Here is a 20,775-nt window from a genome sequence, read left to right on the forward strand (position 1 = left end):
TGAATTGCAGTAATTACTTCACACCAGCCAACATCGTATGAGGAAAAAGCCTTGGAACGAGCAGCAGAAGTGAGTCGGTCGAGTCCGGGTTTGATGGGTCGAAGCTGAACAACTGCAACGAGTTAGAGGGAAGGAAGGAAGGAAGGAAGGAAGGAAGGAAGGAAGGAAGGAAGGAAGGAAGGAAGGAAGGAAGGAAGGAAGGAAGGAGAAAGAAGGAGAGTGAGGTGAGTAATATCATTTAATAACTTTAGATTAAAGATTATGTGCGAGCAAAGAAATACGATGGTTGGTGTGGAAGGAAAGAAGTTGATTTTATGAATGGGGGGGGGGGGTTGCCAGTTAGTGCAATATTAATTGATTTTGTTTGTTTTCTGAGATAGGTTATATAGGGTGAAGTTTTTCTCTATTTATATAAGTGTGGAAACTGGTTTAGATAGCTTAGTGGTTTGTTATGAAAAGGCTGGTAGAGATGGGTTGAATAGTGTTAGACTTGTGTCTGCATTTAGTGGAGAACTGGATTTGGTATTTAAATGGCATCTAATATGACGTAGTCATTGTGCAAATAAACTCTAAATCAACGGGTTTACTATGATCGAGAACCTAACTATAATAGTTACCCATTGTTGGCATGCTCTTCTTTTTTTTACAGAATTACTCACTCTCCCTTGTGAGTGAGGGAGGGAGGGAGGGAGGGAGGGAGGAGTGTGTGTGTATATCACTCGGAATTCCTTAGTCGGCTCTGACGGCGAAATTATATTCATACATACATCAAGATTAGACGTTTATCTATTGAATTTACCATTGCTGGAATGTACCAATGCGTAATAAAGACGAAATTCGACTTGAGATGGAGGGAGGTGTTGCTTTGGTGTGGTTTTACACGGCAACTCAACGATCGTTTGCCACTTCCACGCTTGCCAGCCGGCCAGCCACTAGCCTCAAAGTGAATTCCAGTGTCTTGATTAGCTTTACAATCCATCATTTACCTCAATACACACTAACAATGTGTATTTATATACTTCAATCGAGCATTCGATGCACACATTCACCTGTAATATATACGTCAATGAAACCCAGAACCCACCCAAGTTCAAGCGCACCTGCACTCTCACCCCTCTCCATTTGAATGCTAGTTTCCTATTTAGATTTCAAATGCTTCATTCACCCCTCTAAACACCACCGACGTATATTTACATTCTTTATTTAGGCAATGTATGCAGGCACACATTCATTCACGTAAAATAACGAATAAAATTGATATAGAATCTACTATAATTTGCAAAGCGACCAACCACCAAATGTCATTGTGAAAGCTAGTTTCGTAATTAGCTTTGCAATACTTCATTTACCTCCCTAAACACCAACAATGAGCGAGTATTTGTATACTCGGTAAAAGCGATGGATGGATTCCTTACACATTCACATATATTAAGCAATGAATTTGCTATAGTACCTACAGTACTCAGACTTCTCGAATTACTTACATCTTCTTATATCTTAACTTTGTTGTTCATTCAACAACAGAGTCGTTTTCCAGGGAATCGCGTTATGTTAGATGATGCATCGCCTCGCCTCGCATGGCATCGAATCGCATGTCATTGCATCGCATCGCATCGCATCGCATTGAACTGCATGGTATTGAATCACAAGGCATTGAATGGCATGGCATGGCATCACGTCACGTCTCTCGTCTCTCGTCTCTCGTCTCTCGTCTCTAGTCTCTAGTCTCTAGTCTCTAGTCTCTAGTCTCTCGTCTCTCGTCTCTCGTCTCTCGTCTCTCGTCTCTCGTCTCTCGTCTCTCGTCTCTCGTCTCTCGTCTCTCGTCTCTCGTCTCTCGTCTCTCGCCTCTCGCCTCTCGCCTCTCGCCTCTCGCCTCTCGCCTCTCGCCTCTCGCCTCTCGCCTCTCGCCTCTCGCCTCTAGCCTCTAGCCTCTAGCCTCTCGCCTCTCGCCACCCAGCCCTGCCTCGCTTCGCCTCGTCTCCGGTTTGTGAAAACGATGTATCAAGCAAAGTGTTAGATGTGAAAAAGTCGTGATATATATACAAAAATGGAATAGTTGGCGCGTAATAGTGCTGTTCGTTTTCTGTTATGGTATCAGAGAGAGAACGTCTCCTATTTATATTTTTTGACGAGCGTTGGCGTAACAGGCCCCTTGCACTTTTAATTCGTTATTATACTTTTCAAAAGCTGTAGCTACCTTAAGACACATGACAAATGGAGGTTTATGTATTAGAGTTAAGCGCTATACTCCCTGGCCAGGAGCGAATTCGTGAAACGCCACGCGAGTCTGTTTACCACTTTGCCGCCAGTTACATATTCACTACTCATGAATGAAACCATGTAATATCATGAATTTGCATATATATATAAATTCATTGATCAGGTAAGAAATGGTTAAAGCCTTTACTGCATGGCGTTTATATGTATGCTTGAATTCGAATAGTACTCAACGATAATCACATGCCCTTTTGCAATTGAAACTCGCTACGTGGTTTCTAGCCGCAATTGTTGCCTGGTGTTGCAGAGCAACCATGCATCCTATCGCTTCTCGGCCTTTTGGCTAAGATCAAAGTGTAGTATCTGTTCTTATCAGCTTAATATCTGATACGATCCCCATGTGGGATCCTCGATATTAAACTGATTTTTGCAACATGGCGAAGTGCTAGGAGCTTGCTCCACCTTTGCCGCGGATCGGCCCGGTATTGCAGTACCTCTGGGATCGGTCCACTCCCTTCGGGGAGACCAAAAACAACCCTATCAACTAGTCAAAATCAAGTAGGAGACGATTATGTTAATTGGTTATGTACATTAATGAATCATGTTAATTTGAATTGCAGTAATTACTTCACACCAGCCAACATCGTATGAGGAAAAAGCCTTGGAACGAGCAGCAGAAGTGAGTCAGTCGAGTCCGGGTTTGATGGGTCGAAGCTGAACAACTGCAACGAGTTAGAGGGAAGGAAGGAAGGAAGGAAGGAAGGAAGGAAGGAAGGAAGGAAGGAGAAAGAAGGAGAAAGAAGGAGAGTGAGGTGAGTAATATCATTTAATAACTTTAGATTAAAGATTATGTGCGAGCAAAGAAATACGATGGTTGGTGTGGAAGGAAAGAAGTTGATTTTATGAATGGGGGGGGGGTTGCCAGTTAGTGCAATATTAATTGATTTTGTTTGTTTTCTGAGATAGGTTATATAGGGTGAAGTTTTTCTCTATTTATATAAGTGTGGAAACTGGTTTAGATAGCTTAGTGGTTTGTTATGAAAAGGCTGGTAGAGATGGGTTGAATAGTGTTAGACTTGTGTCTGCATTTAGTGGAGAACTGGATTTGGTATTTAAATGGCATCTAATATGACGTAGTCATTGTGCAAATAAACTCTAAATCAACGGGTTTACTATGATCGAGAACCTAACTATAATAGTTACCCATTGTTGGCATGCTCTTCCTTTTTTTACAGAATTACTCACTCTCCCTTGTGAGGGAGGGAGGGAGGGAGGGAGGAGTGTGTGTGTATATCACTCGGAATTCCTTAGTCGGCTCTGACGGCGAAATTATATTCATACATACATCAAGATTAGACGTTTATCTATTTAATTTACCATTGCTGGAATGTACCAATGCGTAATAAAGACGAAATTCGACTTGAGATGGAGGGAGGTGTTGCTTTGGTGTGGTTTTACACGGCAACTCAACGATCGTTTGCCACTTCCACGCTTGCCTGCCAGCCGGCCAGCCACTAGCCTCAAAGTGAATTCCAGTGTCTTGATTAGCTTTACAATCCATCATTTACCTCAATACACACTAACAATGTGTATTTATATACTTCAATCGAGCATTCGATGCACACATTCACCTGTAATATATACGTCAATGAAACCCAGAACCCACCCAAGTTCAAGCGCACCTGCACTCTCACCCCTCTCCATTTGAATGCTAGTTTCCTATTTAGATTTCAAATGCTTCATTCACCCCTCTAAACACCACCGACGTATATTTACATTCTTTATTTAGGCAATGTATGCAGGCACACATTCATTCACGTAAAATAACGAATAAAATTGATATAGAATCTACTATAATTTGCAAAGCGACCAACCACCAAATGTCATTGTGAAAGCTAGTTTCGTAATTAGCTTTGCAATACTTCATTTACCTCCCTAAACACCAACAATGACCGAGTATTTGTATACTCGGTAAAAGCGATGGATGGATTCCTTACACATTCACATATATTAAGCAATGAATTTGCTATAGTACCTACAGTACTCAGACTTCTCGAATTACTTACATCTTCTTATATCTTAACTTTGTTGTTCATTCAACAACAGAGTCGTTTTCCAGGGAATCCCGTTATGTTAGATGATGCATCGCCTCGCCTCGCCTCGCATGGCATCGAATCGCATGTCATTGCATCGCATCGCATTGAACTGCATGGTATTGAATCACAAGGCATTGAATGGCATGGCATGGCATGGCATGGCATGGCATCACGTCACGTCTCTCGTCTCTCGTCTCTCGTCTCTCGTCTCTAGTCTCTCGTCTCTCGTCTCTCGTCTCTCGTCTCTCGTCTCTCGTCTCTCGTCTCTCGTCTCTCGTCTCTCGTCTCTCGTCTCTCGTCTCTCGTCTCTCGTCTCTCGTCTCTCGTCTCTCGTCTCTCGCCTCTCGCCTCTCGCCTCTCGCCTCTCGCCTCTCGCCTCTCGCCTCTAGCCTCTCGCCACCCAGCCCTGCCTCGCTTCGCCTCGTCTCCGGTTTGTGAAAACGATGTATCAAGCAAAGTGTTAGATGTGAAAAAGTCGTGATATATATACAAAAATGGAATAGTTGGCGCGTAATAGTGCTGTTCGTTTTCTGTTATGGTATCAGAGAGAGAACGTCTCCTATTTATATTTTTTGACGAGCGTTGGCGTAACAGGCCCCTTGCACTTTTAATTCGTTATTGTACTTTTCAAAAGCTGTAGCTACCTTAAGACACATGACAAATGGAGGTTTATGTATTAGAGTTAAGCGCTATACTCCCTGGCCAGGAGCGAATTCGTGAAACGCCACGCGAGTCTGTTTACCACTTTGCCGCCAGTTACATATTCACTACTCATGAATGAAACCATGTAATATCATGAATTTGCATATATATATAAATTCATTGATCAGGTAAGAAATGGTTAAAGCCTTTACTGCATGGCGTTTATATGTATGCTTGAATTCGAATAGTACTCAACGATAATCACATGCCCTTTTGCAATTGAAACTCGCTACGTGGTTTCTAGCCGCAATTGTTGCCTGGTGTTGCAGAGCAACCATGCATCCTATCGCTTCTCGGCCTTTTGGCTAAGATCAAAGTGTAGTATCTGTTCTTATCAGCTTAATATCTGATACGATCCCCATGTGGGATCCTCGATATTAAACTGATTTTTGCAACATGGCGAAGTGCTAGGAGCTTGCTCCACCTTTGCCGCGGATCGGCCCGGTATTGCAGTACCTCTGGGATCGGTCCACTCCCTTCGGGGAGACCAAAAACAACCCTATCAACTAGTCAAAATCAAGTAGGAGACGATTATGTTAATTGGTTATGTACATTAATGAATCATGTTAATTTGAATTGCAGTAATTACTTCACACCAGCCAACATCGTATGAGGAAAAAGCCTTGGAACGAGCAGCAGAAGTGAGTCAGTCGAGTCCGGGTTTGATGGGTCGAAGCTGAACAACTGCAACGAGTTAGAGGGAAGGAAGGAAGGAAGGAAGGAAGGAAGGAAGGAAGGAAGGAAGGAAGGAGAAAGAAGGAGAAAGAAGGAGAGTGAGGTGAGTAATATCATTTAATAACTTTAGATTAAAGATTATGTGCGAGCAAAGAAATACGATGGTTGGTGTGGAAGGAAAGAAGTTGATTTTATGAATGGGGGGGGGGTTGCCAGTTAGTGCAATATTAATTGATTTTGTTTGTTTTCTGAGATAGGTTATATAGGGTGAAGTTTTTCTCTATTTATATAAGTGTGGAAACTGGTTTAGATAGCTTAGTGGTTTGTTATGAAAAGGCTGGTAGAGATGGGTTGAATAGTGTTAGACTTGTGTCTGCATTTAGTGGAGAACTGGATTTGGTATTTAAATGGCATCTAATATGACGTAGTCATTGTGCAAATAAACTCTAAATCAACGGGTTTACTATGATCGAGAACCTAACTATAATAGTTACCCATTGTTGGCATGCTCTTCCTTTTTTTACAGAATTACTCACTCTCCCTTGTGAGGGAGGGAGGGAGGGAGGGAGGAGTGTGTGTGTATATCACTCGGAATTCCTTAGTCGGCTCTGACGGCGAAATTATATTCATACATACATCAAGATTAGACGTTTATCTATTTAATTTACCATTGCTGGAATGTACCAATGCGTAATAAAGACGAAATTCGACTTGAGATGGAGGGAGGTGTTGCTTTGGTGTGGTTTTACACGGCAACTCAACGATCGTTTGCCACTTCCACGCTTGCCTGCCAGCCGGCCAGCCACTAGCCTCAAAGTGAATTCCAGTGTCTTGATTAGCTTTACAATCCATCATTTACCTCAATACACACTAACAATGTGTATTTATATACTTCAATCGAGCATTCGATGCACACATTCACCTGTAATATATACGTCAATGAAACCCAGAACCCACCCAAGTTCAAGCGCACCTGCACTCTCACCCCTCTCCATTTGAATGCTAGTTTCCTATTTAGATTTCAAATGCTTCATTCACCCCTCTAAACACCACCGACGTATATTTACATTCTTTATTTAGGCAATGTATGCAGGCACACATTCATTCACGTAAAATAACGAATAAAATTGATATAGAATCTACTATAATTTGCAAAGCGACCAACCACCAAATGTCATTGTGAAAGCTAGTTTCGTAATTAGCTTTGCAATACTTCATTTACCTCCCTAAACACCAACAATGACCGAGTATTTGTATACTCGGTAAAAGCGATGGATGGATTCCTTACACATTCACATATATTAAGCAATGAATTTGCTATAGTACCTACAGTACTCAGACTTCTCGAATTACTTACATCTTCTTATATCTTAACTTTGTTGTTCATTCAACAACAGAGTCGTTTTCCAGGGAATCCCGTTATGTTAGATGATGCATCGCCTCGCCTCGCCTCGCATGGCATCGAATCGCATGTCATTGCATCGCATCGCATTGAACTGCATGGTATTGAATCACAAGGCATTGAATGGCATGGCATGGCATGGCATGGCATGGCATCACGTCACGTCTCTCGTCTCTCGTCTCTCGTCTCTCGTCTCTAGTCTCTCGTCTCTCGTCTCTCGTCTCTCGTCTCTCGTCTCTCGTCTCTCGTCTCTCGTCTCTCGTCTCTCGTCTCTCGTCTCTCGTCTCTCGTCTCTCGTCTCTCGTCTCTCGTCTCTCGTCTCTCGTCTCTCGTCTCTCGCCTCTCGCCTCTCGCCTCTCGCCTCTCGCCTCTCGCCTCTCGCCTCTAGCCTCTCGCCACCCAGCCCTGCCTCGCTTCGCCTCGTCTCCGGTTTGTGAAAACGATGTATCAAGCAAAGTGTTAGATGTGAAAAAGTCGTGATATATATACAAAAATGGAATAGTTGGCGCGTAATAGTGCTGTTCGTTTTCTGTTATGGTATCAGAGAGAGAACGTCTCCTATTTATATTTTTTGACGAGCGTTGGCGTAACAGGCCCCTTGCACTTTTAATTCGTTATTGTACTTTTCAAAAGCTGTAGCTACCTTAAGACACATGACAAATGGAGGTTTATGTATTAGAGTTAAGCGCTATACTCCCTGGCCAGGAGCGAATTCGTGAAACGCCACGCGAGTCTGTTTACCACTTTGCCGCCAGTTACATATTCACTACTCATGAATGAAACCATGTAATATCATGAATTTGCATATATATATAAATTCATTGATCAGGTAAGAAATGGTTAAAGCCTTTACTGCATGGCGTTTATATGTATGCTTGAATTCGAATAGTACTCAACGATAATCACATGCCCTTTTGCAATTGAAACTCGCTACGTGGTTTCTAGCCGCAATTGTTGCCTGGTGTTGCAGAGCAACCATGCATCCTATCGCTTCTCGGCCTTGCTAAAGTGTAGTATTCGCTTCTCGGCCTATCGGCTAAGATCAAAGTGTAGTAATCAAGCCTCAAGTGGTTCAAAGGTACCCTGCTACGTCGTTATTAGTGCGCTGAGTCCACTGAAAGCGATAGTCATGTAGCTACAGGAGCTTGCTTTGCCATTGATTGGCTTGCTACACCCCTTGCGGGTTGGCATCCCAGGTCTGTTGAGCACAAGAGTAGCTGGCTGAACTCTTGTCTAGTGATGCACACTTAGTGTGCATTGCTCACTTGCTTTTGCAGTGCTCACAGACCACCCCCGACCGACCTGCCCCCCCTCTCATCAGGCCATGTTCTCCTGTTGAGGGGCTCGGCGAGGCCGGCCCTGATACGTGGGACTTCCATGCTTTTTCCGAGTAAGATTGACCCCTACTGCGAGGATCCCGTTGCCACTCCTATATGCTGCCACTCCTATATCCAGCAACGGCCCTAACACACTGGACTTTATTGCTCGCTGAAATGAGCTGCCGCCCAATATAAGCAGCAAGCAGATGTCTTAGAAGAAAGAAGGAGATGCAAGCAGATGTCTTAGAAGAAAGAAGAAGATGTTGGAAGAAGAAGATGTCTTAGAAGAAAGAAAAAGATGTTGGAAGAAGACGACTTCAGCAGCGATGACGACTTCAGGATAGACGACTTCATGAACTTCAGGAACTACAAATTCAGGAAAATTACAGATGAAGCTGACGCCTTCTTTGAGGGAACACAGCGCTCCACCATCGACCTGCCTGAGCCTACACCTCGAGTCCGAGACCGTGGACTCCAGCTCCAGGACCCACCTCCAGCCCCATTCCGCTTCAGGATCCCCCCAGACGATGCTGATGGCTTCTACAATGGAACGCAGCGCTCCCTCATCGACCTGCCTGAGCCTACCCCTCCAGTTCGAGACCCTAGACTCCAGCCTCAGCTCCTGGACCCGCCTCCAACTCAATTCCGCTTCAGGAGCCTCCCAGATGATGCTGATGGCTTCTACAATGGAACACAGCGCTCCCTCATCGAATCACCAGAGCTTACACCCCGGGACCAAGTTCCTGGGCTCCAGCTCCAGGACCCGCCTCCAGTCAATGAGGAGTTCCAGCCACCGACACTGCCTGCAGATGAAGAAGAAGAGTCCCAGCCACCGACACTGCCTGCAGATGAAGAAGAAGAGTTCCAGCCGCCGCCCCGAGTTGAGGAAGAGCTTCAGCCACTTAGGCTGTCTCCAGTTGGTGAAGAAACTGATGTAGAGATACAGTCATCGTTTCTGCCTGATGAAGAGAACCAGCCGCCAACGCCACCCAGGGCAGAAGATGGAAGTGTAGAAGAGCTTCAGTCCTTGGGCCCGCCTCCTCCCCAGCAAGACCCCCAACCAGCTACCCTCAGCCAGCAAATTGGAGAACTTATCAACCAGGGAAGGAACGACCAACTCGCCCCTGTAGCAGATGAAGAAGATGCAGATGGACAGACCCTTGTGCGACAACCCCAACGAGATGGAGAAGTGCTCATCACTTGGTTCCCCCTGCCCCCTTACTTCAGCTGCCCTGAGACGTTTTGCCATAAGAAGTATACTGGATGTGTATGGACAAGCAAGCAGCAGTCACTCACCCGCCACCTTCGAGAAATCCATACCCTACCAATAACCTCGACTATTCAGAAGTGTGCAGGTTGCTCTGAAACCTTAGGACTCCGCCCAACCAGACACAAATGCCAAGCATTACGACGATTCTTTGAAGGCAGACCCCAAGCAGAAGAAGAAGTTAGACACCATTTCCAGTGTCCCACATGTACTTCAAGCTTCACCACCAAAACAGGGCTCAACAACCATCGCAGAACCCACCGACAACAAGATGCAGTGGCCCGCCGACGACCCAGACCTAACTCCCCACCCAACCCACAGCCTGCCCAGTCCTCACCTTCCTCCTCCTCCTCCTCTCCTCGATCCTCACCCAACCCCCAGTCTGCCCAGTCCTCACCTGCCCCCTCTCCTCATCCACCGCCCAGCCCACAGTCTGCCTACTCCACACCAGTCTCCTCTCCAGCCCATCCTGCACCTGACAACCCTCTAACCCAACACCACCTGCCTCAGCAACAAATCCCCCCCCATCCTTCCCCCCTACCCCCTCTCCCCCCTCTTAGCCCTCTTCCAGAGCCTGATGATGACGCCCCGCTGTCTCCAGCCTCCAACACTGACAACCAAGACCAGTCACAACCCCAAGATGATGATGATGGTGGAGACGACGCCGGCGATGAAGAACAAGACCAACCCCAACAACAAGAGGAGAATGTTCCAGATGAAGCTGAGGAACATTGGTTATTAGAAGAATTCTCTGCGCCCCTGCACAATCTCCTCCACCACCCAGACTGGGACGCCTTCACCGAGCTTCTGCAGCAGATAACAACAACAATGCAGGAGCACTTCAAGATCCAAACTGATGGTAGTTCGACGACTTCAACCCCAATCGACGTCAACGACTGTGCTGCCATACAACGACTCTACAGAAGAAATCGGAGGAGGGCAATCAGATTGATCACGACAGGTGAAAGTGCCCGCTGCGCCATTCCCAAGGAACGAGTCGAAGAGCACTTTACCCGCACACTTAGTGCACAAGACCCCCTCCAAAACTTTGACATCATCACTGCCATTCCTGAACCACCTGAAGACCGCACAGAAATGGACACAGGAGAGTTTCGAGAACGTGAAGTAGCAACAAGACTCTCCAGAACAGAAAACACCGCTCCAGGAGACGACAGACTTACATACAGCCACTGGAAGCGAGCAGACCCAGAATGCCGTGTCATCACAGCAATCTTCAACATCTGCTTGAGTCAACAGAGGATCCCAGAGGCCTGGAAGTCTTCCCGGACAGTGCTCATCCCCAAGCCAGGCGACCCAGACGACATCACGAACTGGAGACCCATTGCACTCTGCCGCACCATATACAAGCTGTATACTGGCTGCCTCTCATCAAGACTACGAAACTGGATCGTGGAGAACAAAGTGCTGTGCCCTGCCCAGAAAGGATTCATGCCGACTGACGGAGTTTTAGAACATAACTTCGTCCTACAACACTACCTGGATGCAGCAAGAACAGGGCATGGCAATAAGGACATATACATCGCTTCCTTAGACATCACCAACGCCTTCGGCTCAGTCCCAACTGAGCTCATCTCTGCAGCACTCCAGAGGATGGGAGCTGGAGATGACTTCTTAGCAGTCGTCAACAGCATCACCAACGGAAACACCACAAGGATTATGACAACCGGCGGCGAAACAGCAGAGATCCCAGCCAACTGTGGAGTCAGACAAGGATGCCCAATTAGTGGACTCCTCTTCAACATCGCAATAGAAGCTATCCTGAGGACCGCAATCAACACAGGACTCGAAGCTGACCCTGACCTGAAACACCCCTGCCTAGCATATGCTGACGACATCACCTTGCTAGCCGGGACAGAAGAGAGGTTGCAAGCTCTACTGAACACAGTTGGAAGAGCCTGCCAAGCTGCAAACCTCACACTTAACCCGAACAAGTGCTACTCCATGCACTTGTCAGGACAGACACCAGTGGGTCTGAGAGAAACCCAGTTCCAGATTGCCGGAAGAAACATACAGTATCGACTTGGGGGAGAACACTCCAAGTTCTTGGGACGCCCTGTCGGCTTCCAGCTGATGTCTGGAGACTCCTCAATCGACGAGTACATTGAACTTGGGAAGAAAGTCCTCATGAGCAAGTTGGCCCCATGGCAGAGACTCGACGCACTGAAGACATTTGTTTTCTCCTCGACAGTCTTTGCCATGAGGACTTGGCAGTTTAAGAAGACCACTTGGACCAAACTGGACGACGCATTGAAACCCCACATCAAGAAGACCCTCTACCTACCAAGCCGCGCAGCCAACGGATACCTGTATGGCAGCACACGAGCAGGATCCTGTGGGATCCCTCTAGCAGCAGAAGACTCCGACCTATTCCTAATCGACACTGCATTCAAACTCCTAAACTCGCCAGATGTTGATACAAGGGATATCGCACGAGAAGACTGCCGCCTCGTAGTTGCAAAAAGAAGACAAGAAGAAGAAGAAGAAGTAACTCCTGAACATGTCTGCTCCTATCTCTCCAAGGCCGAACTACCTGGAAGATCCAGCACTATCCAAACCATCTGGTCTCGGGCAAGAGATGCCTCTGGAAGAATGGAAACGACATGGACAGCTGATGGAGAAAACATCTCCATAACCTGTGGTGACAAGACCTTGAAGGCTGCTGCAAGAAGAATTGTAGCCAGAACCATCAGAAACCATCACAGACAACTTCGCGACGCCCGCCTACACACCCTGCGAGACCAAGGAAAGGCGATGTGTGTAGTGTCTCAAGAAAAAGCCTCCTCCCACTTCATGAGAGAGGGGGAGTACACAACGTTTGCTGACTGGCGCTTCATTCACCGAGCAAGGTTGAACTTGCTTCCCCTGAATGGAGCCACCCGACGACCAAACACCAACAAGAACTGCCGACGATGCGCCTGGCAAAATGAAACTTTGCCACATGTCATGTGTCACTGCATGACATACTCGGACGCCTACAGAAGACGCCACAACGCCTTGGTGGACAGGATCAAGACAGCCGCCTTGGGACGCCACTGGAAAGTGACAGCAGAAAACCAGCGAGTTCCAAGAGCAGACAGTGTTCTGAAGCCCGACCTCGTCATTGAGAAGGACAACGAACTGCTGATCATAGATGTCACCTGCCCCTTCGAGAACACGGAAGCCGCCTTCACGGAAGCTCGGACCGAAAAGGAGATGAAGTACGCCGACCTCGCCGCCGAGATGAGGGCCCTGCCGCGGTACAACAGAGTGACCGTCCACGCCTTCATCGTAGGACCCCTAGGATCGTACGACCCCCACAACGAGCGTCTGATGAAGAGATTGGCTTCGAAGAAGTACCTCGCGACCTTCAGGAAGCTGTGTGTGAGCGACGCCATCAGATGGTCGAGGATGCGGTACATCGAGCACATCACTGGAGCACGACAGTATGAATGATATGTATAATATGTATATTAGCTTGTATGTAAAATTTTGTATTGTATAAATGTTAGGCTCAAAATGAATTCACTACTATGTAACTTGTCATAAAAGCTCCTTTGTAAACCTTAGCTTTTGCTGTAAAATGTTAAGCTAGGCTACATGAAAGCATTGTAAAAAGACACTCTGTACCATTTTTTGAAAATAAAATCTGTTCTTATCAGCTTAATATCTGATACGATCCCCATGTGGGATCCTCGATATTAAACTGATTTTTGCAACATGGCGAAGTGCTAGGAGCTTGCTCCACCTTTGCCGCGGATCGGCCCGGTATTGCAGTACCTCTGGGATCGGTCCACTCCCTTCGGGGAGACCAAAAACAACCCTATCAACTAGTCAAAATCAAGTAGGAGACGATTATGTTAATTGGTTATGTACATTAATGAATCATGTTAATTTGAATTGCAGTAATTACTTCACACCAGCCAACATCGTATGAGGAAAAAGCCTTGGAACGAGCAGCAGAAGTGAGTCAGTCGAGTCCGGGTTTGATGGGTCGAAGCTGAACAACTGCAACGAGTTAGAGGGAAGGAAGGAAGGAAGGAAGGAAGGAAGGAAGGAAGGAAGGAAGGAGAAAGAAGGAGAAAGAAGGAGAGTGAGGTGAGTAATATCATTTAATAACTTTAGATTAAAGATTATGTGCGAGCAAAGAAATACGATGGTTGGTGTGGAAGGAAAGAAGTTGATTTTATGAATGGGGGGGGGGTTGCCAGTTAGTGCAATATTAATTGATTTTGTTTGTTTTCTGAGATAGGTTATATAGGGTGAAGTTTTTCTCTATTTATATAAGTGTGGAAACTGGTTTAGATAGCTTAGTGGTTTGTTATGAAAAGGCTGGTAGAGATGGGTTGAATAGTGTTAGACTTGTGTCTGCATTTAGTGGAGAACTGGATTTGGTATTTAAATGGCATCTAATATGACGTAGTCATTGTGCAAATAAACTCTAAATCAACGGGTTTACTATGATCGAGAACCTAACTATAATAGTTACCCATTGTTGGCATGCTCTTCCTTTTTTTACAGAATTACTCACTCTCCCTTGTGAGGGAGGGAGGGAGGGAGGGAGGAGTGTGTGTGTATATCACTCGGAATTCCTTAGTCGGCTCTGACGGCGAAATTATATTCATACATACATCAAGATTAGACGTTTATCTATTTAATTTACCATTGCTGGAATGTACCAATGCGTAATAAAGACGAAATTCGACTTGAGATGGAGGGAGGTGTTGCTTTGGTGTGGTTTTACACGGCAACTCAACGATCGTTTGCCACTTCCACGCTTGCCTGCCAGCCGGCCAGCCACTAGCCTCAAAGTGAATTCCAGTGTCTTGATTAGCTTTACAATCCATCATTTACCTCAATACACACTAACAATGTGTATTTATATACTTCAATCGAGCATTCGATGCACACATTCACCTGTAATATATACGTCAATGAAACCCAGAACCCACCCAAGTTCAAGCGCACCTGCACTCTCACCCCTCTCCATTTGAATGCTAGTTTCCTATTTAGATTTCAAATGCTTCATTCACCCCTCTAAACACCACCGACGTATATTTACATTCTTTATTTAGGCAATGTATGCAGGCACACATTCATTCACGTAAAATAACGAATAAAATTGATATAGAATCTACTATAATTTGCAAAGCGACCAACCACCAAATGTCATTGTGAAAGCTAGTTTCGTAATTAGCTTTGCAATACTTCATTTACCTCCCTAAACACCAACAATGACCGAGTATTTGTATACTCGGTAAAAGCGATGGATGGATTCCTTACACATTCACATATATTAAGCAATGAATTTGCTATAGTACCTACAGTACTCAGACTTCTCGAATTACTTACATCTTCTTATATCTTAACTTTGTTGTTCATTCAACAACAGAGTCGTTTTCCAGGGAATCCCGTTATGTTAGATGATGCATCGCCTCGCCTCGCCTCGCATGGCATCGAATCGCATGTCATTGCATCGCATCGCATTGAACTGCATGGTATTGAATCACAAGGCATTGAATGGCATGGCATGGCATGGCATGGCATGGCATCACGTCACGTCTCTCGTCTCTCGTCTCTCGTCTCTCGTCTCTAGTCTCTCGTCTCTCGTCTCTCGTCTCTCGTCTCTCGTCTCTCGTCTCTCGTCTCTCGTCTCTCGTCTCTCGTCTCTCGTCTCTCGTCTCTCGTCTCTCGTCTCTCGTCTCTCGTCTCTCGTCTCTCGTCTCTCGTCTCTCGTCTCTCGCCTCTCGCCTCTCGCCTCTCGCCTCTCGCCTCTCGCCTCTCGCCTCTAGCCTCTCGCCACCCAGCCCTGCCTCGCTTCGCCTCGTCTCCGGTTTGTGAAAACGATGTATCAAGCAAAGTGTTAGATGTGAAAAAGTCGTGATATATATACAAAAATGGAATAGTTGGCGCGTAATAGTGCTGTTCGTTTTCTGTTATGGTATCAGAGAGAGAACGTCTCCTATTTATATTTTTTGACGAGCGTTGGCGTAACAGGCCCCTTGCACTTTTAATTCGTTATTGTACTTTTCAAAAGCTGTAGCTACCTTAAGACACATGACAAATGGAGGTTTATGTATTAGAGTTAAGCGCTATACTCCCTGGCCAGGAGCGAATTCGTGAAACGCCACGCGAGTCTGTTTACCACTTTGCCGCCAGTTACATATTCACTACTCATGAATGAAACCATGTAATATCATGAATTTGCATATATATATAAATTCATTGATCAGGTAAGAAATGGTTAAAGCCTTTACTGCATGGCGTTTATATGTATGCTTGAATTCGAATAGTACTCAACGATAATCACATGCCCTTTTGCAATTGAAACTCGCTACGTGGTTTCTAGCCGCAATTGTTGCCTGGTGTTGCAGAGCAACCATGCATCCTATCGCTTCTCGGCCTTTTGGCTAAGATCAAAGTGTAGTATCTGTTCTTATCAGCTTAATATCTGATACGATCCCCATGTGGGATCCTCGATATTAAACTGATTTTTGCAACATGGCGAAGTGCTAGGAGCTTGCTCCACCTTTGCCGCGGATCGGCCCGGTATTGCAGTACCTCTGGGATCGGTCCACTCCCTTCGGGGAGACCAAAAACAACCCTATCAACTAGTCAAAATCAAGTAGGAGACGATTATGTTAATTGGTTATGTACATTAATGAATCATGTTAATTTGAATTGCAGTAATTACTTCACACCAGCCAACATCGTATGAGGAAAAAGCCTTGGAACGAGCAGCAGAAGTGAGTCAGTCGAGTCCGGGTTTGATGGGTCGAAGCTGAACAACTGCAACGAGTTAGAGGGAAGGAAGGAAGGAAGGAAGGAAGGAAGGAAGGAAGGAAGGAAGGAAGGAGAAGAAGGAGAAAGAAGGAGAGTGAGGTGAGTAATATCATTTAATAACTTTAGATTAAAGATTATGTGCGAGCAAAGAAATACGATGGTTGGTGTGGAAGGAAAGAAGTTGATTTTATGAATGGGGGGGGGGTTGCCAGTTAGTGCAATATTAATTGATTTTGTTTGTTTTCTGAGATAGGTTATATAGGGTGAAGTTTTTCTCTATTTATATAAGTGTGGAAACTGGTTTAGATAGCTTAGTGGTTTGTTATGAAAAGGCTGGTAGAGATGGGTTGAATAGTGTTAGACTTGTGTCTGCATTTAGTGGAGAACTGGATTTGGTATTTAAATGGCATCTAATATGACGTAGTCATTGTGCAAATAAACTCTAAATCAACGGGTTTACTATGATCGAGAACCTAACTATAATAGTTACCCATTGTTGGCATGCTCTTCCTTTTTTTACAGAATTACTCACTCTCCCTTGTGAGGGAGGGAGGGAGGGAGGGAGGAGTGTGTGTGTATATCACTCGGAATTCCTTAGTCGGCTCTGACGGCGAAATTATATTCATACATACATCAAGATTAGACGTTTATCTATTTAATTTACCATTGCTGGAATGTACCAATGCGTAATAAAGACGAAATTCGACTTGAGATGGAGGGAGGTGTTGCTTTGGTGTGGTTTTACACGGCAACTCAACGATCGTTTGCCACTTCCACGCTTGCCTGCCAGCCGGCCAGCCACTAGCCTCAAAGTGAATTCCAGTGTCTTGATTAGCTTTACAATCCATCATTTACCTCAATACACACTAACAATGTGTATTTATATACTTCAATCGAGCATTCGATGCACACATTCACCTGTAATATATACGTCAATGAAACCCAGAACCCACCCAAGTTCAAGCGCACCTGCACTCTCACCCCTCTCCATTTGAATGCTAGTTTCCTATTTAGATTTCAAATGCTTCATTCACCCCTCTAAACACCACCGACGTATATTTACATTCTTTATTTAGGCAATGTATGCAGGCACACATTCATTCACGTAAAATAACGAATAAAATTGATATAGAATCTACTATAATTTGCAAAGCGACCAACCACCAAATGTCATTGTGAAAGCTAGTTTCGTAATTAGCTTTGCAATACTTCATTTACCTCCCTAAACACCAACAATGACCGAGTATTTGTATACTCGGTAAAAGCGATGGATGGATTCCTTACACATTCACATATATTAAGCAATGAATTTGCTATAGTACCTACAGTACTCAGACTTCTCGAATTACTTACATCTTCTTATATCTTAACTTTGTTGTTCATTCAACAACAGAGTCGTTTTCCAGGGAATCCCGTTATGTTAGATGATGCATCGCCTCGCCTCGCCTCGCATGGCATCGAATCGCATGTCATTGCATCGCATCGCATTGAACTGCATGGTATTGAATCACAAGGCATTGAATGGCATGGCATGGCATGGCATGGCATGGCATCACGTCACGTCTCTCGTCTCTCGTCTCTCGTCTCTCGTCTCTAGTCTCTCGTCTCTCGTCTCTCGTCTCTCGTCTCTCGTCTCTCGTCTCTCGTCTCTCGTCTCTCGTCTCTCGTCTCTCGTCTCTCGTCTCTCGTCTCTCGTCTCTCGTCTCTCGTCTCTCGTCTCTCGTCTCTCGCCTCTCGCCTCTCGCCTCTCGCCTCTCGCCTCTCGCCTCTCGCCTCTAGCCTCTCGCCACCCAGCCCTGCCTCGCTTCGCCTCGTCTCCGGTTTGTGAAAACGATGTATCAAGCAAAGTGTTAGATGTGAAAAAGTCGTGATATATATACAAAAATGGAATAGTTGGCGCGTAATAGTGCTGTTCGTTTTCTGTTATGGTATCAGAGAGAGAACGTCTCCTATTTATATTTTTTGACGAGCGTTGGCGTAACAGGCCCCTTGCACTTTTAATTCGTTATTGTACTTTTCAAAAGCTGTAGCTACCTTAAGACACATGACAAATGGAGGTTTATGTATTAGAGTTAAGCGCTATACTCCCTGGCCAGGAGCGAATTCGTGAAACGCCACGCGAGTCTGTTTACCACTTTGCCGCCAGTTACATATTCACTACTCATGAATGAAACCATGTAATATCATGAATTTGCATATATATATAAATTCATTGATCAGGTAAGAAATGGTTAAAGCCTTTACTGCATGGCGTTTATATGTATGCTTGAATTCGAATAGTACTCAACGATAATCACATGCCCTTTTGCAATTGAAACTCGCTACGTGGTTTCTAGCCGCAATTGTTGCCTGGTGTTGCAGAGCAACCATGCATCCTATCGCTTCTCGGCCTTTTGGCTAAGATCAAAGTGTAGTATCTGTTCTTATCAGCTTAATATCTGATACGATCCCCATGTGGGATCCTCGATATTAAACTGATTTTTGCAACATGGCGAAGTGCTAGGAGCTTGCTCCACCTTTGCCGCGGATCGGCCCGGTATTGCAGTACCTCTGGGATCGGTCCACTCCCTTCGGGGAGACCAAAAACAACCCTATCAACTAGTCAAAATCAAGTAGGAGACGATTATGTTAATTGGTTATGTACATTAATGAATCATGTTAATTTGAATTGCAGTAATTACTTCACACCAGCCAACATCGTATGAGGAAAAAGCCTTGGAACGAGCAGCAGAAGTGAGTCAGTCGAGTCCGGGTTTGATGGGTCGAAGCTGAACAACTGCAACGAGTTAGAGGGAAGGAAGGAAGGAAGGAAGGAAGGAAGGAAGGAAGGAAGGAAGGAGAAAGAAGGAGAAAGAAGGAGAGTGAGGTGAGTAATATCATTTAATAACTTTAGATTAAAGATTATGTGCGAGCAAAGAAATACGATGGTTGGTGTGGAAGGAAAGAAGTTGATTTTATGAATGGGGGGGGGGGTTGCCAGTTAGTGCAATATTAATTGATTTTGTTTGTTTTCTGAGATAGGTTATATAGGGTGAAGTTTTTCTCTATTTATATAAGTGTGGAAACTGGTTTAGATAGCTTAGTGGTTTGTTATGAAAAGGCTGGTAGAGATGGGTTGAATAGTGTTAGACTTGTGTCTGCATTTAGTGGAGAACTGGATTTGGTATTTAAATGGCATCTAATATGACGTAGTCATTGTGCAAATAAACTCTAAATCAACGGGTTTACTATGATCGAGAACCTAACTATAATAGTTACCCATTGTTGGCATGCTCTTCCTTTTTTTACAGAATTACTCACTCTCCCTTGTGAGGGAGGGAGGGAGGGAGGGAGGAGTGTGTGTGTATATCACTCGGAATTCCTTAGTCGGCTCTGACGGCGAAATTATATTCATACATACATCAAGATTAGACGTTTATCTATTTAATTTACCATTGCTGGAATGTACCAATGCGTAATAAAGACGAAATTCGACTTGAGATGGAGGGAGGTGTTGCTTTGGTGTGGTTTTACACGGCAACTCAACGATCGTTTGCCACTTCCACGCTTGCCTGCCAGCCGGCCAGCCACTAGCCTCAAAGTGAATTCCAGTGTCTTGATTAGCTTTACAATCCATCATTTACCTCAATACACACTAACAATGTGTATTTATATACTTCAATCGAGCATTCGATGCACACATTCACCTGTAATATATACGTCAATGAAACCCAGAACCCACCCAAGTTCAAGCGCACCTGCACTCTCACCCCTCTCCATTTGAATGCTAGTTTCCTATTTAGATTTCAAATGCTTCATTCACCCCTCTAAACACCACCGACGTATATTTACATTCTTTATTTAGGCAATGTATGCAGGCACACATTCATTCACGTAAAATAACGAATAAAATTGATATAGAATCTACTATAATTTGCAAAGCGACCAACCACCAAATGTCATTGTGAAAGCTAGTTTCGTAATTAGCTTTGCAATACTTCATTTACCTCCCTAAACACCAACAATGACCGAGTATTTGTATACTCGGTAAAAGCGATGGATGGATTCCTTACACATTCACATATATTAAGCAATGAATTTGCTATAGTACCTACAGTACTCAGACTTCTCGAATTACTTACATCTTCTTATATCTTAACTTTGTTGTTCATTCAACAACAGAGTCGTTTTCCAGGGAATCCCGTTATGTTAGATGATGCATCGCCTCGCCTCGCCTCGCATGGCATCGAATCGCATGTCATTGCATCGCATCGCATTGAACTGCATGGTATTGAATCACAAGGCATTGAATGGCATGGCATGGCATGGCATGGCATG

At 44.8% G+C, this 20,775-nt stretch overlaps 1 long non-coding RNA gene, 4 other non-coding genes and 1 pseudogene across 5 annotated transcripts; all 6 read left to right on the plus strand.

Annotated features, from left to right (window-relative positions):
* Positions 1 to 14: 14 nt before the first annotated feature.
* LOC138362262 (uncharacterized) lies at positions 15 to 16,514 on the plus strand. The gene is made up of 5 exons (XR_011227521.1): positions 15 to 224; positions 2,838 to 3,029; positions 5,598 to 5,793; positions 13,582 to 13,773; positions 16,363 to 16,514. It is a non-coding gene; the product is annotated as an uncharacterized lncRNA (long non-coding RNA).
* Positions 2,541 to 2,733, plus strand: LOC138362265 (U2 spliceosomal RNA). Its single transcript, XR_011227523.1, has one exon. It is a non-coding gene; the product is annotated as a U2 spliceosomal RNA (small nuclear RNA).
* Positions 5,301 to 5,493, plus strand: LOC138362270 (U2 spliceosomal RNA). Its single transcript, XR_011227527.1, has one exon. It is a non-coding gene; the product is annotated as a U2 spliceosomal RNA (small nuclear RNA).
* LOC138362269 (U2 spliceosomal RNA) lies at positions 13,302 to 13,477 on the plus strand (annotated as a pseudogene).
* LOC138362271 (U2 spliceosomal RNA) lies at positions 16,066 to 16,258 on the plus strand. Its single transcript, XR_011227528.1, has one exon. It is a non-coding gene; the product is annotated as a U2 spliceosomal RNA (small nuclear RNA).
* Positions 16,515 to 18,835: 2,321 nt separating the features above from the next.
* LOC138362272 (U2 spliceosomal RNA) lies at positions 18,836 to 19,028 on the plus strand. Its single transcript, XR_011227529.1, has one exon. It is a non-coding gene; the product is annotated as a U2 spliceosomal RNA (small nuclear RNA).
* The last annotated feature ends 1,747 nt before the right edge of the window (positions 19,029 to 20,775 follow it).

This window comes from Procambarus clarkii, unplaced genomic scaffold, assembly GCF_040958095.1.
Source record: "Procambarus clarkii isolate CNS0578487 unplaced genomic scaffold, FALCON_Pclarkii_2.0 HiC_scaffold_1558, whole genome shotgun sequence".
In the NCBI taxonomy this organism is placed as follows: Eukaryota; Metazoa; Arthropoda; class Malacostraca; order Decapoda; family Cambaridae; genus Procambarus; species Procambarus clarkii.